This window comes from Brassica oleracea, chromosome C4 (genome assembly GCF_000695525.1).
Source record: "Brassica oleracea var. oleracea cultivar TO1000 chromosome C4, BOL, whole genome shotgun sequence".
Classification (NCBI taxonomy): Eukaryota; Viridiplantae; Streptophyta; class Magnoliopsida; order Brassicales; family Brassicaceae; genus Brassica; species Brassica oleracea.
The window spans coordinates 50,216,735-50,222,102 of record NC_027751.1 but is presented as its reverse complement, the minus strand read 5'-3'; positions in this window follow the sequence as shown (position 1 = coordinate 50,222,102).

Genomic DNA, 5,368 nt, shown 5'->3' with positions numbered 1-5,368 from the left:
AGTGGTTCTAGGGTTTTAGTTAGTACGAAGAAAAGAAGAACAGCATATAAAGGAGGAGGAAGAGAGGGAGGTGAAACGAAATCATTTAAGGAGGTATTGATTGATTGGTACGAAAGTATTGAATGTGGATCGCTTAGTTATCGTTGATTTCGATCGGAGAAGACGAAGAGGGACGGGTGAGAAGAATCGCCATCTTCGACGGCTAGGTATAATTGTGTGATCTGCGTCGGATGGGGCAAAGTCGAGCAGTCTAACGTGTGGGCTTCGTGCTTCGTATTTGGGCTTCGTGCTGCGTCGGATGGGGCAAAGAAATAAAACCCCAAGGCCCGTGAGTTTAAACGAAAGCAATCCGTGAGGCCATCTGACGTGGCAAAAAGCATGTTTCTGATTGGTCCGAATAAACTGTCCTACGTGTCATAGCTCTCTGCTCAGTATATCGAGCTTTTAGTAGTGTAAGATTCAATCCGATTGTTTTTGTTGAGTTAGTCACCAAGTGAAACTTCCTTGGGGTATGATCATCCAAAGCTTTGACCTAGTTCATAAACTTATGTCCATCCTTGTGAGGTTCTCCTCCCAACTGCTTCAACTCAAGCCTTGAATCTCACCGGTCTTGGACGCAAATCCCGCTTTTCTTGTGAATTTAAACAAAACTTTGGTTTGGTTTTATTAATAGTTTATAGGTGTGAATGTGCATTACATTTTTGTAGATTGTAGCCATATTACAAACTTTAGTTCGTATTATAATGCTAGAAATCTTAGCTTGCTTTCAATTTCTGAGTATATGTATGTATAAGAAGTCTCTCATGTTGTCTTAAACCTAGATCATTTTTTTAGAGAAATATATAACTATGGACTTGAGTAACAATGATCCCCTGAAATGGTTGGAAACTATTTTATTTTATCAAAGGTCCCATTAATGAACCCTTTGAGACGGTATAATATGTTAATATAGATTTAACTGAATGGTAGCAAAAACTCATTGCAAGACGAACTAAATAGTTATATAAGGTTTAAACAAGTGAAATGTTGAAATATATAAAAGGAATTCTGAAAACTTAAACTGATAGAGAAACAAACATGGAATTTAAATTACAAACTAAATTTGCTTAATTACCAGTGTTCTCTTTTACTTGAATAGTACAACTCTAAATGCAATAAAGATACAAATATAGTAATATATGTGTGAATAAGGGAGTGAAAACGTGGAAGAAGAACCATCAAGGGCCAATGAAATAATATAAGTTCGAAATATGATGAAAATATTGAAACTTCAACTTTTGAGGAAAATAAATGTAACTGTGTATATGCATGTTCATCCACGTGGTTCATGCAGCACAGCATATCTGTTCCCCACTTAGCCTGGCCCGACCACAGGCACAAGCACTATAAAGATAAGTAAATCCTAACAAATCCGAAAGGGAAAAGAAAAGAGAAAATACAATACTTATGATATTGCAACTTTTTTCTTGCAACTCTAGCAAATGGAAGGTTATTTGTATTTTAATTGATTGGGGTTTCACCTTCTTCCAAAATAATTGGTTTAGAAAGTTTGACCCCACATTAATCAATCATTTTTACCAAAACGGTAATAACAACACTAATTGTAATGAATAGGATACAGTGAAACCTACCCGTCGGTGGCTGACATTACCGGAGAAAGAGACTAAAGACGAGATCTTCTTTTCTTTTCTCTTCATGATTTATGTTAGAGACTAATTAATTTGTTAAACCAAAAAAGAAAGGAATTAAATAGGATAGTTTTTTTATTTTTTCGTTGTAGTGGCGATATGAAGAGAGCTAACATGAGAGCCAAGGAAATTATTTTTGAAGTTTTGAGGTGTATGTTTATGCCTTTAATATTGTAGTAAGAAGAGCCAATGAAACTCAGGATGGACAGCGCCAAAAATATCGATGTCTGTGATCATGATGGCGCTATCCCTCCTGAGCTTTACAGATTCTTCTCTACTTTATCTCCTGTTTATATTAAAAAGTGACGAGGAGATTTAGAGAGGAAGGTGAAGGTAAGATGAAGGGAGTGAGAAAGAAGGAGAAGAGAAAGTGTTATTTATAGATAGAGAATGCGAGTTTAAGAACTTGGGTTCAATGGAACACACGTCATCGTCTCTTCTTAGAACGTGATTCTACCAAAAAAATATCATTAAGAACTATTTTCCTGAATTTCTTGGCATTTTTTGTTGGGAAAGTAGTCATACTTATACTACCTCCGTTCCCGAAAATAAGATGTTTTAGGTTTTTTTCTTGTTTCACAAAGATATATTTTCTATATTGTTAAGGTATTTTTTTATACTTTTGAAGAACATTAATTGAGAATATTTGAATTGATTAAATTTCATTGGTGGAAAGTTATTGGAAAGTGTATAATAAAGTAAAAAATAAATTAAATTATAAACATTTATTAAATTCTTAATAAGCGTGCATACTCTAGAAAATCTTAATTTCAGGAACAGAGGGAGTACTATATAGTCCAGATGTGATTTATTGGATCCCGTATAGTTTGTTTGACTTTCTATGTCTCAGGTCATTTCATACACAAGACTTAATTCAAATACATTATTAATGCTATTGGAAAATCAATTATGAGTGCATCTATTGATTCTTTTCTAATACTATATGATAGTATATCTCATACTATCCCGGATTTTAAGTAAATGAATTATATATGTATACAATAATAATTGAAGGAAATTTTCAGAGACCCAAAAATTTGTGTATAGTATGGAAAAGTAATGGTCCAGTAAAACCTATGAAAAGCTTAATACCGCTGTTGTCTTTTATTTTGGAAAAACGTAATTTATACTACATGCATTTCTTCAATAAGTATAATTTATTTACCACATTTGCAAACTACGAGACTCCACAAGTTCACAGTATATATATACTGTGGGTTACAATGTATAAAATATGATTATTTTGAAATATGCAGATTAATTATTTTTATAATACTAGAAACTACTGAAAACAATAATAAAGATGTAAAGAGTGATGTTAGATGTGTAAATATAAAATGTCGGAGGTGCAATTTTTGCCAAAATAGGTAAATTTCTGGCAAATGACGGTGAAGTGTCTTTCCCATATATGTTTACCAATATGATTAGATTAATGAATGTCAAGACTTCTTTTTCTTATTTTTGCTTGAGAAAAGTGAGTGCCAATACTTTTTACTTTTCGTTTTTAGTTATTTGTTTTTTTCATGCATCCCTGTCGAGTGCCGACTACGGTAGTTTGTCAAATACGTATTTAATTACTTAGTTCCAACTTTCAAAAGATATATGAATGCGATGCTTGACGGTCAAGAAGACCTTACAAATTAATTTAGTATTCTAATATATCGACCTAAAAAAAAATATAATTGGTTAGAGTCTAATCGGAACTGTTTTTATCATATTTGATACAGAACATATAATTTTTTTATTGTTAACGGGTGTATTGGATGTTCAAACATTTGTATAGTTGCTAGGTTCACATGCTGCTGAAGTTTGATTGTGTGGTTAGAAGAACATATCAAAAGTTTCGATGGTTTTCTATTTCATGTCCAAAGTTTTGATGGTTATAAATGAACCTCCTTTAAAACAAAGAAAAAAGGGTTGTATTGGTTCTTTTCAAATGATGATTATTATGTTCCCCATTGCGCATCTACGCTTTAAACAAATATCACTTTTAAAGATACATTTTCTTATAAAAGTGAATCTGGGTGTTATTAGTTACTATGTTTACATCAACCTCACATCATGCGCTGTAGTCAATACTTGCAACAGTCCTCCCATATCTCTCATCGCTACATTCTTCTCAAAAACAGAAAAATATCGGCTTAGTTTTTCCCATAAAAATGAGGTTTTGGCCACCAATTCCATTAAGGGGACTCCATGATTAATTCAGAAACGAAATAAAGGATTAATCAGTGGCGGAGGCAAGAATGTCTTTTATAGGGATCAATTTAGTAACATATGTATTTTGCAAGGGTGACAAACCTAAATTCATCAGAATTTTCTTTGAAAATACAAGTAATTTTTTTTTTCAACAACAATTCACATGGGTCATTTTACCCTCTTGTTATAACACTGGCTCCGCCACTGGGATTAATTCACCAAATTGTTTAACAGTTAACATACCCAGTTGATAAACTTCCCAGAAATATAGAGCATCAGTAATTCAGTTAATAAACTATCAAAAATATCTAACATGGGCCATGTTCCGTTTTTTATAACTTAAACAAAGCATCCCTTTCATTCGATCAATTTATTTGATTTATTTTTAGTCTATGCATTAAAGAAGTCTAGAGATGTCAATAGGGTGATCAAGCCCATTAGAATTTTCCTTTTTGCAAACTTTAATAGACTCTTATGTTACAATTTATGAATCGTAGCATATATAGTTCATAGTTTAATTTATTATTCATAATTATTCTGAACTATCATGTATGAATTAAAATTATTAGCATAGTTTCTTCATTAGTTTTTTCTTCATTAGTTTAACCATAACTAATTAACTAATCACGTATACAGTTATTTAGTTTTATAGTTAAATGTGTTATATTTGAATTTTTGCTAACGCTTGGTGGATTATTTCAAAATATAGTCAACTATTATGGCCATCACAAAGAATACGAGAATATAGTTACTTTTACGATATGCTCATATGCAGTGGTTACGTAGAAGAAAATGTTAGAGCATCTCTAACCTACGGTAAGTCATTTAGTCTTTACATTCAAGGGATCAAATGAGGGGTCCCTTTTCGGGGCAAGGTGCATGTGTTCTACGTAGCTGGAGAACTTCCAAATATGAGAAAACAAAAACAAAATTCACACAGGAATTATATATATATATATATATATATATATATATATATATATCTTTTATTGACTGAGAATTTAGAAACATTCAATCTGACATGATTCAATTTAATTTGGGTAAGCTTTCGTGAGGTCATTGTCATAGGCAACAGCGCTAAATCAATAGCCTGATACATTAATGTTTAAAAAGATTTTGAAATCACATAAATAAAAGAAGAAGAACGAATATAAGTTTTTTTTTTTTTGTAAATAAAAGAACGAATATAAGTTGGATTATATTATTCATTCAAAAAAAAAAAAAGTTGGATTATTTTGCTACTAATATACATGGAACTCTATAGGAGCGAGGGACTTTACTCTGTATTGCCCCAGTAACTCATGTGTTCATTCTATTTTATCCCACCAATTAAAAACAATATAATTTTTAATATATTTTAATCAGAAACGTGGTGAAAATCGAAATTGCCCTTAAAACCAAATATTTACAGGATCCAACCTAAACTATTTGACTCGACCCACTATTAGCCGGATCCTTAACCAGATCCGCGCGTTCCTTTC